At 35.5% G+C, this 15,615-nt stretch overlaps 1 long non-coding RNA gene across 1 annotated transcript; it reads left to right on the plus strand.

Annotated features, from left to right (window-relative positions):
- Nucleotides 1–561: 561 nt before the first annotated feature.
- On the plus strand, nucleotides 562–3,191 carry LOC113277185. The gene is made up of 4 exons (XR_003324770.1): nucleotides 562–856; nucleotides 949–1,025; nucleotides 1,370–1,457; nucleotides 2,534–3,191. It is a non-coding gene; the product is annotated as an uncharacterized LOC113277185 (long non-coding RNA).
- Nucleotides 3,192–15,615: the final 12,424 nt, after the last annotated feature.

A 15,615-nucleotide genomic window follows, 5' to 3' on the forward strand; every position in this document is an offset into this window, starting at 1 on the left:
TCTTCAACTTACTGCTTATTGTGATTCTGATTGGGCCTCCTGCCCTCTTATTCGTCGTTCGCTTACTGGTTATTTTATCTTTTTGGGAGGCTCACCTATATCTTAGAAGACAAAGAAGCAACACACAGTATCTCGTTCTTCCGGTGAGGCCGAGTACCGTTCCATGGCTCATACTTGTAGTGAGCTCACATGGCTAAAGGAATTATTGAAATCTCTAGGTGTGTTTCACTCTCAGCCTATGCGCCTTTCCTGTGATAGTCAATCCGCACTTCATATTGCTGCTAATCCTGTTTTTCATGAACGCACCAAACATATTGAGATTGATTGTCATTATGTACGCGATCAAGTTCAGTCTGGTGCTGTTGTTACTTCTCATGTTCAGACAAATGCTCAGCTTGCAGATATCTTCACCAAAGCTCTTGGACGTCCTCGGTTTGAGATGCTTCTTCGCAAGTTGGGCATTCGTGACCTCCATGCTCCAAATTGAGGGGGAGTATTAGGAGATATTATTTATTATGTATATTGTATATATAGTTATGTATTTTCTTAGTTATGAAAGATATTAATTACTGTGGAGATTTGTTTTATCTCTTCTTATTTATTCACAGGGAAAACCCATTTTGTAATTCAAGCTTTTCAATAAGAAAACTTCGATTAATATTCTCAATTTTGTCTTTTTACTTAACCTGAAACCCTGAATCTTAAATCGAAAACCCATGTTTCTGAAACCCTAAATCTTAAATCTAAAACCCCTAATTCATTATATGAAGGAGTTAACGAATGTCTAGAGAGTCTTTAGAAGAGCAGATTTAGATCAGGATGTCACATTTAGTCACAAGAACTGCCACCACCTCAGGTTTCTAGCTATCATAAAACCTTTATTTTAATTGAACTTTTTGTGTTATGATTTTATATTGAATAATCAATATTTCCTTGTTTTGAATGCAGCATACAACCAGTGGTGGTACTGGTGGGGTTGGTTATGTTAATACCATTAACAACATCTTCTCCTTCTATCCTTACAGGTTTTTTATTCTTATTTTGTCCATTTATTAATTTGCATACAGTTTTTGATCGATTAGGTTTGAGTTTGGTTACTTGGTGATAGCTGATGATTTTTTTTCGGTGTTTTAGAAATAATTGAAATTCAGGTCTACTTGTGAATCTGAACATTAGGTTGTGTTAGTTTATGTGTGTGTAGGTATGTTGTTGCTTTCCAAATCAAAAGTTTTGGTTGGAAAAAGCCCATTTTCGGATGCAACTCTAGTTGATTCTTTGTTCTCTGAGATGATATTATTGGTGTGGTATCTATTTTTCTTATTTAGTGATTTGTGTATAAACCACTTAATTTTCCGTGGATGTATTGCAGATGGAAACAAATATAGCTTATTATGTTGGTGCAATGCAGAGACGGGGTTGTTTGAAAGCAGCTAACTCATATTGTTCATCTTGTTGAGGTGATTTTCTTTTAGCATTTATCATTTCTTTTTCTTAAAAGATGTAATTCAATTGGTCTTATCATTTTTCCTATAATTCTTTTAGTTTGTTTGGACGCATGACTGGCTGCTAGTTCTCCTTGTGACAAATATAGTTTCATGGGTTAGAAACCTATCTTCTTAATACCATTTCTTAGACTCTTACCTTGTGCTGAAGCTGAATTGATACCAAGGATTAGCATATACTGCAGTCTGCACCTCATTAAAATAGAAACATACCCAAGTTTGTATGATTGCTTGTTTGATGAAGAGTGTATATTTAAAACTAAAAGTTGAACACGGACTTCTCTGTTCAACTCGTATTTGTAGATTGCTTACTCTTCTCAACAATTTCGAATGATTCTGTGGCTTTTGCGGTGAAAAAGCATGCACTAATAGGTTGACCTTCTCATGATCCTATTTGTTTCAAGGCTCCTGCTAGGATCCTTTGGAGTACTTTCCCCAGATGAGTATCTTAGAAACCCTATATTTATTTTTAAACCTTAGATAGAAATCCTTAGCCCTGATAATCAATCTTGTAGAACATAGATGTCGTAAACTGGACTCAGCTAAAATGTAAGTCAGAGTTGGTAACTTGAATATTGTGTTAGGTTCTTATTTTGTTTAAATTTAACTTGTGTCTGCCGTCATTGTGATAATCAACCTTGTAGAACATGTTCAGTTTTTCGTCCTCCAGATGTCTGTCTTTTATCATGCTTCACCAAAATATTTGGCTTCAACAGGAAAACACAAGGGAAAGCCTAGATATATTCTATAAGATAGCTCGTCAAATAGATGCCCAAGTTCAAGAAGAGCTGCAGATTTAGTTGAAAATCCGAAAAATTTGCTCTCTCTCTCTCTCTCTCTCTCTCTCTCTGTCTCTCACAATTGATATCATGCTCGATTCCACATACTGTATTGTTCATATTTAATAAGAGTATTTCCCTCTTAGATAGAATTGTTACTATGTTGTAATTGATAGTTGGAAATTTACTTTTTGCTGAATCTTTTTTTGGATATTTTCTAAATATATTGCCTGGTGTGCTTTTGCTTTTCAGGTTAATGAACTTGTTTCTGACATGTAATGCCACATGAAGTGACCTTCATATTCACAAACGATGAGTCCCTATTTCCCTAACAAAGCCTCCTACATCGATTATATTGTTTGGATGAATCTGCTTTTTTATCTGTATGGTTAAACACATTGAGTTTCTGTATTTGCGTTAGATCTTATAAATGATTTCAGTGCTACAGATACTGCGACCAACTGTTACACATTCAGATAAGCAAGATGGGAAACTGAAGGATGAGGATGGGAAACTATGCTGCATACTTGTTTTATCAAGCAAATAAAATTTCTTGATTGCTGATGCTGACAGTAGTTTATTGGTTGCTTTGTTGATGTTAGGTAACAAGAATTCAAGGAGGAAATCAAGAAGGAGAATTTGTTAGAGTGAGGTTAGCCGGGGTATTGTTCAAATCCATTGTCCGGAAGATGTGCTAGATGCGCTATGCTATTATAGTGTTCAAATCACCACAGTGTATGATGGCTGCTAGTGGTGCTTATGTCATGTTTTCAAATTTTTGGTGCAACTATGTTGATAATATTCAATGTGTGAGAATTTATTTTTATGTTTCCAGATTTATATGTACATACGCAAGAGTCAAATTGTTTTGTAACATTTGATGAGATCTTATTTGAAATGTGTCGTTGAATTCTCTTTTTATTCAGGGGAAACCATGTCTTTATACATAAATTTTCTATTTTCTTCATTATATCCAATTTATATAATAAAAATATTGTTTTGTACTGAAGGGGTTTAGATAATGGCTAGTGGATGGTGAGGATATATCCAATTTGACGGCTCAGATTTAATCTTCTTTCATCAATTTAAAAAAATGTGTACGTTAGAGATTTAACCACGTACGTGGTTTGGGATGGTTACACGTGGACGGTAACAGATGCATCTTCGAAATGGTTACACGTGGACGGTGACAAATCAATCTAGCTTAGTGGTTGAAATTTCATCATGTTCGTGAGTTTTGATTTAAAATTAATGGTGAAGATTCACACACGATGAATGGTGAAATGAATGGCTGGAATTCCATCATCTATATTGCATGGACGTACAAGACTGTATCAATTATTTCATTTGCGTGGCTAAACATCAGATATAGCCACGTTAAAAATATATTACGTGTCCATAGGATAACCAATGGCAACGCTAAAAATCAATTGCGTGTCTATAGGATCACCAATGACCACGCCAAAAACAAATTGCAAGTCCATAGGATAACAAATGGCCACGCCAAAAATAAATTGTGTGTCCACAGAATATCCAATGGAAACGATAAACTATGTGTCTATAGGGAATCATTGGCCACGCCAAAATTCTTTTTGTGTGTCCATATGATATCAATGGACACGCTAAAAACCAACTGCGTGTCCATATGATAACCAATGGCCATGCAAAAAACCAATTGCGTGTTCATAGGATAACAAATGGCCACGCCAAAAACAAATTGTGTGTTCATAGAATACCCAATGGAAACGCCGAAAATAAACTGCGTGTCTGTAGGGGGTCATTGGCCATGCCAAATTCTTTTTGGTGTGTTTATAGGTTATCAATGGACGCGCCAAAAACAAAAATTTTGTGACAGTATAGGAACTTTTATGGGCTCCTGGCATGTCTGTTTCATAGATATATCCAATGTAGGCGTGGCCAGAGAGTACTTTAAGACACACAATTAAACTTTAAACCATGCAAGTAAAGGCCACGCCAAGTCCAAACCAAAGTGGCGTGTCAAAACCCCTATGGACACGCCAATTTAGCGTGGCAAAAGGGTCTCTGTGTACTAGTGATTATAGAAATAAACATTCTCAGCACGTGTTCAAAGTTTGTCGACATCTTTACTTCGTAAGTTCTCTTTCACACTTACAACCTTGAAACCGATTTGCCACACTTCCAAACAAGTTTATAATTGGTTCATCTGACTTTCAAAAACTATGTGATTGATCAAACCAACATTCAATCACACTCATGGGTTTACGGTTCTACCAAAACAAGTTTCAGTTATACCTCCATGTGAGTACTACGCATAGTCACACTAGCTTACCAAAGATATGGTTGACTAGGTATTAGGATCGGTTCCCCACATATATATGGTATCTAACTTATATGTGTTGCACCCCTTCATAGTATCGGTGCCCCTTTCTTCTGTAAATGTGCTGCACCCCATACAAGGATCGATTCTCTATTGCACTGCACCCCTTACTTACAAGGATAAGTTCCCCTTCACCCCTTACTAGGATCGGTTCCCTTCACCCCTTACAAAGATCGGTTCCCATCTTCCATTGGTAGTTACAATCCGATCATACCAAGGTGATTACTTAAGATCGATTTTACTAATACAAAAGTCAGGCCTTTGTGAATAGTTCTACCAAGAACACAACAAGTTGTGAGCGGTTCTACTCTATCACACATATTGGTTGTTCATAAGATATGCAATGAAAAACAAAACCAATAACACCTGGCAATTTCCTTTTCGGTTTACAAAGTAAGTTTATGAACTTACTTCCTTAGAACACATGTAAACATTGTTCCCTAGGATGAAATCCTCACCTTATACCCATACATAATCACAATAACATTCAAATGATTATGACGATGTCTTATTTATAAAGTTTAATGGTTAAGCAATAAACCTCGTATTGTATTTCTTAATATTATGTCTATCTAGAGTTCAAACTTGCTTCGCAGTTATCTTTTCAATATGCACGAATTGAAAGATAGGTTAGGGAATAAAACAGTTCAAGTCAAATATCACTAACCTCAAGTGGAAGGATGATTGTAGTTGTTGTAGCTCCTCGCTTCTTCGCATCTTCAAGACTTCGCAATACTTGTAATGTCTCATATCATAATGCTTTCAATCTAACCTATACGAAGTTTAACTCAAGTACATAATCAAGCGACTCTTAACATGAGTTTTGGTTCACTAAAATATGACAACCGAACTTGACATACCAACGCTAGGTGGGTTCAACCGAGCAATGCTCTAACACTTTCTGTGACTGGAAAATACCTTAGTCGCTTCACCGGGACCTTGCTAGTAGTTCTCCCTTCTGGTGGTTTCTGCCATCTACTTTCGCCACATTTAGGACGCTTATCTTCATTAGCATAATCCTTGCGATAGAGAATACAATCGTTAATACAAGAATGAATAATTTGCACCGGCAACTAAAATGGCTTAAGCATATCTTTAGCTTTACTACAAGTAGATGGTAACGTGTTCCCTTTCGGTAGAATAGTTTTCATATATCCCAACAACTCGGTCATGAAAAATCATAACATTGATACCTTGCTAGCATACTTAATAACTCCACTGTTGTTGATAGTTTTTTATGTTCATCATCGCAACCTGGATATAAGGGTAGCACTCCATCCTCCAACCTATTGATGCAATCAACAGTAGCCTTATCTTGAACATTACCACCAAAACCATATTCAACAACAACATCCCTATCTTGAATACTACCACCAGAATCATCTTCAACAACCACATCTTCAAGGTTATCAAGACCAACCATATGCCCATGTGCCTCATTGAACAAGTCATATATTCTCGAATGAGATGCAATATCACAATTGACAACATTATTTGCAGGTAAGGCACGAGCATTAACATTATACAAATGAGGTTGCTCACCATGATGGATCCACGTTTGGTACGAAATATCAAACCCACGATCAAAAATATCCTTATCTACTTCATCTAGTGATTTTGGTAAACACCTGTAATTCTTACACTTCATGCAAGGACATTGAAATTATTTGATACCTTCACCAAGACTCTCTGTTGTAAATTGGATGAAATATTGAACACCTACAACCCATTTACGTGAACCCTTCAGTGCAGTCATCCATTTTTTACATAGAACAACTATCCGGCATTGAGACATATACAAAAGAAAATACACACATCACATATCCAGAACAAGTCTTTAACTACAAGTTATAATTGTAGTCCATTATAATTGTGTCAACCTACATAATCAGAGCACACCCACTAAATTTCGATACGCTTTCTATCCCAAAGTTCATACAATATTAAAGTCTACATCCTCTTGTAAAAAACTTTCAGTAAGTTGAAACTAAAATCAACAATTTCAAAGAGGTCTCTCTGCTGAAACTTCAACGACACAAATTAGAAAAAGAAACAAAAAGCAAGGTGTTCAATCCTAAATTATAAAATTAAGACAACAAAAATACCAAAACCCACAACTGCTATCTAGAGTATGTGAGTGCAAAAAGTCTTGTTAGCTGCAATGATACAATTTAGCCCTCAACTTGTAATTCAAGATGAATACTTAAATGACCTAATTAAACAATACCCCCAATTTTATTGAAATTTCTTATCTGTAACTGAAGAAGAAATATTTAAATGACCTAATTAAACAAAACCCCCGATTTTTATATATTTTTTTGTTTATTACCCTAACAAATTATAAATCAATATGAAATAGAAGTTAAATTTTTCTATTACCCTTCCAGTACTATGTGAGTTGAAGATTTGATTGAAACCTCAAATCAGAATGCAACTAGCATTAACTAGTTATGGTTTCAATCCTGAAAGTTGTTGAACCCTGATTAATACGTTAATTATTGAAACCCTAACTAGTTAATACACCAACCATCATAAATTTGTTGCAAGTACATGTTGATGATTTAGTTTGTCTGAGAGAGTAATAAATTTGCTTGAGACAGAGAAAATGAGAAAGAGAAATAAATTTGCAGTGATGAATCTGCTTGAGAGGAGTAATAAATTTGTCTAAAAGAGTCTCCTCTGGGAATAAGAGAATGAGAAAGAGAAAAATAGAGACGAGAATGTTTTTCTTTTTTCTCTATGGGAAAGTATAGACCTAATCTGAATCATATTTTTACCCGAGTCAGCAACAACTGAGTCAGCAAAACCTTAATGAGTTGAATCGCCTCCAAGTGAATTTTTACTTTTTAGGCAAACTTGAAGTTTAGTTCAACAGAAATGTGTATATCTGCAATTTCTAAAAATTTTACAACCAACATTTTTGCAACTAAAATTTTTTACACATGCAGTTTTCAACATATGTGTATTCCAATATTATTACATATCCAAAAGTATCAAAGACAAGGAATGATGCTGCATAATACACCTCTTTGCAAACTATTTCAGCTAGACTGAAACATACTACAAATGCAAAAACTAGTTTTACAGGGAAATAATCTTGTAGACTGCTGATACTGCATATCAAACAAAGTTACTGGAGAAGTTTGCAGTGAAGAAACTAAGACTGCAACTATTGTATTCTTTAATGCTGCAAAAATAGATATCAACAATGCTCCAGGCCCTGTATAGGAGTAAAAAAGAAACTGCAGAGAATATAAGAAGGTTACTACAATTCCAACACATTCATTCTAATCCTGCTAAAATGCTTTGATAAACAGTGAACATTTGTAGTTACAAATAATCAAGATAATCAAGATAATAAATCAATAATAAGGTTGATTAACCAAAGAATTTACTTGACTGAATAACCAGATTCAATAAGATGAGCTAATCCAAGTTGCTTCTAAACAGAAAGCAAAGTACTACTTGTAACCCTCAATCGACCTGAACTACACAACACATACGTGTAGTTTATCCTAACAATTGAATTTCCTAGAATCATGTTGGTAAACTCTTTTAACTTATCTAGTTTTAGAATACCCTCATCTTATTAGATAGATATACTTGCAAACTATCTAATAAACTTTAGTTCTATATAGAGCTTGAATATTTCAATAAAAATATTAGATTCAATATTGGAGCGGGTAAGGAAACTAGATTTCGGGAAGATTCTTGGCTTTCTGAAGGAAGATTGTGAAATATGTTTCCTTTGTCTTATGAAGATTCAAGGACCAAGGAGTTTGTGGTGGCTAGTATGTATGAAGTTAGGGAAGATGGTGTAAGGCGGGCATTTATGTCTAGGCAAAGATACTCTCAAAACATTACAAGTGAAGTGTTATCTGAAAACGCGGGGGTCTAACAACACCATCCAATATTTCGATTAGCAATCTGTATGGACTAACTTCGAAACACTTTACTAGAGAATCAACTAGACAGTCAGACTCAATCTAGATAATAAGTATCTCAAGGATTTATTATCTCAATATCTCAATTTGATTTTTACTCAAGCTAAAATCAATAGCGAGTCTTTATCAAAGAGAGATAGCTTGGACGCTACCAAAGGCCAATGTCCAAGGATCAATCAATATCAATCAACAACCAAAGGTTGGATTTCCAATTGATGATATTAACGCATAAACTGTATTATTTCAATTATATAAACAAATATAATGCGGAAAAGAAATAACACAGACACCAGAGATTTTGTTAACGAGGAAACTGTAAATGCATAAAAACCCCGGGACCTAGTCCAGATTAGATGCACACTGTATTAAGCCGCTACAGACACTAGCCTACTACCAATTAACTTCAGACTGATCTATAGTTGAACCCCTACCAGTCTCCCACTGATACAAGGTACAGTTGCACCCCTACGCCTCTGATCCCAGCAGGATACCACGTACTTGATTCCCTCTGCTGATCTGACCCACAACAAAGAGTTGCTACAACCCATAATCGCAGGCTTGATAATAAAAAAATATGTCTCACACAGAAAAGTCTATCAAAGGATAAATCTGTCTCCCACAGATAAACCCTAGGTTTTGTTCCGTTTTTTGATATGAAATCAAGGTAGCACAGGAACTAATTGATTAATCCGGTCTTATATTCCTGAAGAACAGCCTAGATAAATCAATCATCTCTCAATACTCAATTCCTGAATACACAAGAAGAATATCGAGGAATCACGAACAGTGAGACGAAGATGTTCGTGACTTCTTTATCTTACCTATCGGAGAAACAAGTTCTCGAGCCAATGAAACACGATTGTACTCCTAACGGTAGAAAAGTAAGATCAGATCACACAACTACGATAAAAGTAGTATCGGTCTGGCTTCACAATCCCAATGAAGTCTTTAAGTCGTTAACCCGAGTTTGAAGAAGAAACTCAAGGGTTAATGGAGATCGACTCTAGCGAGCACACTAGTATAACACAATAAAGGTGTGTGGGGATTAAGTTTTTCTCTAGCTAGATGTCTCCTTTATATAGCATTTCAAATCAGGGTTTTGCCTTAGGTACAAAGCAATCCTTATTCACCGTTAGATGAAAACCTGATTTATATTTAATACAATATCTCTCAACCGTTAGATTAAAAGATATAGCTTGTCAAACACACTTGTGATAAACGTTTTCCAGGTTCGTGAAAACCGGCCTAAACATGTACATTAATGTTGGTTCAATACAGTAACCAAAAGGCAACAATATGAGCTTCTCATATTGACCTGGTTCCTCATCCATCATAACTAGTTCTCTTGACTCAAACGAACTAGTTATAGAGTCATTCAATTGCTATGAGATCTTATGTAACTACACAAGACACAATTGAATTAAGATGATTCGATTCGATTGAATCGGCTCAATGAACATTATAGCCACGGTTTTCATAAAGCATTCCTTAGTAATTTAATATATATGTTCACAGCACATCTTTAGATCATAAACTCTTAAGTTCACAAACAAGTTCGCGGACTTAAGCGTCGGGTTGAGTTTTCCAAAACTCAGCATAAATTCTCGGTCGAGAACTTCCGCCAGTTCGCAGACTTGGTCACACAAACGAGTTTAGGAAATCCCAGCAGAAATTCTCGGTCGAGAACTTCCGTCAGTTCACGGAATGAGTCTGTGGACTAGGTTCACGGACTTCGCAAGCCAATTCCACAATCCTTCCCGATTCTTCTTGCTCAACAGAGTTGTGAAACTCCGGATCAAGGAATACATGGTTATGTAATCTAAACTCTCATTTCAATCATTGATACATTCTCAGAGGATGCTATCCCAACCGTTATTCACAGATTGTATTCACATCAGAGCAATTCTCAAATATGATTGAAAGATGAAGATAAACCTGATCAAAGCATGATGCTTTACCAACACATGAATTTCGAGAACTAGATAAGTGTTGAATACTCAGCTCGAAATACCAAATGTGTTTGATCTAGTCTATATATTTAGCATACGACTTGCGTTTCAAGAAGTAGGAGATAGAATAGATAGACTTTCAAGTGATAGATAAGTTCAAGTCTTCACATACCTTTTTGTTGATGTCCTTGGTGTATATCTTCGTCGTTGTCCTTGAATCGCCATGAAGTACTTGAGCTTTACTACACTTTCCTATCCTAGTCCAAGACTTAGCTAAATAGTATAGAACTCAAGACTTATAGTTTTGATCACTAACATTGACAAACATGCTTGATATAGAAACGCATGCGAGGTTGACCGAGCTATGGTCTAACAATCCCCCCCCCCTTTGTCAGTTTTAGTGACAAAACTACCAATACATATGGAATACAAAAAAGATAAACTTTTGTGGCTCCTATTCCATAGTCCAATCTTCAACCATTTCCTTGAAATCTTCGTCCTTCTAAGTACTTTAATAATCCCAAAGGTTGTAAGTTTAGCACCATCGTTGTTGAAGATCCATAGCTAGAACAATGAATGAACTCGAGATTCTCAATCATCATTATACAGTGTCATAGTATTATTATGAACATCAAAGTCCAATTGCATCACAACTTTGACAATAATACTACGGTGATATGTATTACTCCCCCTTAGTTAATACTCTATCTCAATCATGGAAACCACTCCCCGTTACACAATGATCCGAAAACCATATGTATATGTAGTGTGAACTACAATATTTCTCCCCCTTTTTGTCAATAAAATTGGCAAAGGTACAAGAATGGGATCATAATGAAATCTCCACAAGAGTCTTTTCAAAACAAAAGGAAAGATACATACCATCTTAAGTTTATATGCAATCATAAAGCCGAAGATAAATGCATTCATCAATGAGTTTAAAGATACAAGATAACCCCTCAAAATTCCACAGCCGCACTCCCCGCAAGATATTACCATTAAGCACAAGTTTAAAAGAACTCTCTCCCATTATATGTCATCCCCGAAGGAACAACAAAAGCGACCTTAATTTAAAAAAGAAAAGAAGGATTTTAATTGGACAACAAAAACCACGCAAATGTTTTTCTATATCCAACCTTCAACCAAATTAATCGCAAGTAAACCCATGATTAATTTAATTGGATAACACAACTAAATCAAAACCACGAAAGTGATCAATTTAATTGATAAGTGCTCAACATAAGTAAACCTACGGAGATACGACCAAGTTAATCATATGGAGGTGACTAACTTAATTGTTCAAAATACTCAACATAAGGAGAACCTTACGGAATATTAAAGATAATCGACATAAGGAGATTCTTATGGAATATACGATCTACTCAACATAAGGGAACCTCATGGAATATACATATTCTCGATATAATAGGAACCTTACGGAATATATGACTACAATAACCAATAAAGCATGGTTAGTATAGGTGTTCATATACTCAACACAAGAACTTGTGGAATATATGAAAACTCAATTAGATTAACTACAAGAGAACCTATAATTAATCTAATCGGAATACCAAGAAATAATAACCAAACTAATCACCGAAGTAATCAATTTAATTATTAAGAGATTTTCTCGACAAAAGAATAACTTTCGGAGCAAATAACTAAGTAACCAAGCAAGTTGATTAACTTAGTTCACATGGGCTCAAAATTAGAGATTATGGAACCCCGACTAAGGTATCAAAAGGTTGACACACTTAACCGTACATGTACTCAACATAAGTAAGAGGAAAGAAGACTTATGGAGTACAAAACTAAATAACCAAGGATGATTAATTTAGTTTCTAATTCTCAACACATAGCATCTCATGGAATAACCAACAAAGCCAACATAATAGACTTAGTTATAAGGTACTCAATATAAGATACACAAGGGAGCCTTCACGGTATACAAACAATAGATCAATAAAGACCAAAACCGCGGATACACATACACGGATCAATTCTATCTTTGTATCACAAAGTTACATAATAGACTTTATCCTTGCAAAACAAACGATCACATCCTCATTTCCATCAAGTACATGACTGCATAGGCATAGTGTTTGTAAATTTTTAAAAGTCGATTCGTCCTTAAACCAATACGAATACCGATCATAAATGACTTTACTTTTGACAACAAAATGGGACCTTCAAGTTCACGACCTTAAACAATACATATCCCATAAAATATTGCAATATAAGAAACCAATAAACTATTGCAATAACAATCATCCTCAAAATATTTTTAGAATTTATATTCCAATAAACCTAAAAAATAACAAAGAGAATGAAACAAAAGATAGCTATGTGTAACCACAATCATAGCTATTCAAGCACTAGTTATTCTTCCGTTAAAACCAAAAAGAAGACATCCTAGGCATTAAGAGTATCACTCTTCATCTTCATCATCGGAAAATTTCCATGAAGCTTGAATTGAATCCAACCCTTCCTTGAGTTCGTGACACTTGGTTCCAATCATTTTCATTTATTCCTTTAAGCACTTCACTCATGCATCAACCTTGCATACCCCCTTGTAGATTTTCTTGATTAGTTCCAAGGCGGTAGGTTCTTCAATATCGAGAGGTTGCCTCTTTGTCGCTTCTTAACATTTTCTATTATCTGACGGAAGGTACATGGACGAACCGGTTTAGGAACCCGAAGAGAATTTCCAATATAATCAATTTCATGAGCATGACAAATTCGGCTAATCAAACATGGATATACCAACATCTTGATATAAAGAGTCATAGTCATCATTTTAAAGACAATAAAGCCACAAATATCAAGATTTGTCATGCCAGAGACAAGGAGGTATACCAATTCCGTAAACTCATAACTCCACCATGAATTTTCAATAGTAGCGGGACAAAGGTTGGAGACGCCGAGTTTTCCAAAAGCAATAAGTCCATCATCGAGATTAGAAGTTGGAAACTTCCCTTGATTCCAAACAACCTACTTACCACAAAGTCCCAATGAGATTTCATCAAGATATGGACGTTCATCACTTGGTCTAGGTATCCGAACTTCACCCAACGGTATTTCGGTAATTTTTGAAATTAATTCTCTATCAATAAGGAACTTTGTTGTGCCAATCATGGATTTGAATTCCAATTTCTCATAATTAACATCATGAATATTAGCATAGAAATCCATTATGAGAGAATCAAACCCTTGACCAAGTCCATCAAAAATGTTTCCAAGCTTGAATTTTGAAAAGTATAACAAATCCTCTTCATACCCACTAGAAGCCATTAATTTGTTCTCTAGAATAAAGCCTTTTGAAGCAATCTTATCATAAATACTAGAGCAAGAATCATTCACAAACCTAATTCTATGAGAGTCTAGTGGAGGATTTGAACTAGAGGGTTTTGGGATTTTGGAACTTCTCTTAGAGTTTCTAGTATTCATCATTAAAAAAAAAGGAATCAAGAGAAAGATAACTTACTTGAATTATGACTTGAATCATTTTTCTTTCAATTTCTCCAAAGAAGCTTTAATGGAGATGAACAACCAAACCCTAGATGTTCACGAACGCGGACGGGAAGAATGAGAAGTGTGCGAACTTCTTTTATAAAGCCAAAATGGGCTTGTAACAGTTTATGACCCGCGACCCATATAAGGAAGATGGGATTTTCTTGTCCATTTGTACACAAACGACTAAATCATCCGTAATCACATAAGAATGAAGGAATTAGAAAGAATACAGAAGATAACAATTACAACTTCACAATACACAACCAATTACTTGCCCCACAACAAGGTATTTACAGGTGGGGTAGTGTCAGTCTTGTTACCAAGAGGCAGACTGTGCATAGGAAGTCTCATGCGACAGATCTGGTCGGTAGAAGTGAACATTCCCTGTGGTATAGTCAATATAATGATGATAGTTAGGGTCGTCAGAGCTTTCTATCTTTTTTTTATACTGGCCTGAAGAAGGACACTTCTGATTTCTGGGTTGTTTATTATTAACAGAGCTAACACCAGCAGACACCTTTTCAGAATTATTAGACTCAATCCTTTTAAGTTTATCTAAGGATTTGAAAATGCCTTCGAACTCTTTGAACATATCTTTATCAATTGATCCACTTTGATAGTATTCCTCACAAAGATCAAGAGTTGATCTAGAGAGTTTCCATATTCTTGAGCGTATAGAGCGTTTCTTTCGTCTCTCTATCCTTTTAACTTTTCCTTCAGATTGATTCTTAACATCTAACAAAACTTTCTTAGATGTGATAGATTATCATGAATCACCAAGGATTTTAGCCATGATAATCTACGAACAATCTTCAAGGATTTATGGCGTGCGCTTCAGATGCCAAGAGCAAATTTTCCAAAGAAATTTCACATGGGAGAATTTACAAGGAACGAACAGACACAAACTTATTAGGTTTATAGTGTCTGCCTTCTCTAATACCAATTGAAAACGCGGGGGTCTAATAACACCACCCAATATTTCGATTAGAAATATGTATGGACTAACTCCGAAACATTTTACAAGAGAATCAACTAGACAGTCAGACTCAATCTAGATAATAAGTATCTCAAGGAGTTATTATCTCAATCTCTCAATTTGATTTTTACTCAAGCTAAAATCAATAGCGAGTCTTTATCAAAGAGATAACTTGGACGGTACCAAGACCAATGTCCAAGGATCAATCAATATCAATCAACAACCAAACGTTGGATTTTCAATTGATGATCTTAATGCACAACCTATATTATTTCAATTATATAAACAAATATAATGCGGAAAAGAAATAAGACAGACACACCAGAGATTTTGTTAACGAGGAAACCGTAAATGCATAAAAACCCCGGGACCTAGTCCAGATTAGATACACACTGTATTAAGCCGCTACAGACACTAGCCTACTACCAATTAACTTCGGACTGATATATAGTTGAACCCCTACCAGTCTCCCACTGATACAAGGTACAGTTGCACCCCTACGCCTCTGATCCCAGCAGGATACCACATACTTGATTCCCTCTGCTGATCTGACCCACAACAAAGAGTTGCTACGACCCAAAATCGCAGGC

This window comes from Papaver somniferum, chromosome 5 (assembly GCF_003573695.1).
Source record: "Papaver somniferum cultivar HN1 chromosome 5, ASM357369v1, whole genome shotgun sequence".
In the NCBI taxonomy this organism is placed as follows: Eukaryota; Viridiplantae; Streptophyta; class Magnoliopsida; order Ranunculales; family Papaveraceae; genus Papaver; species Papaver somniferum.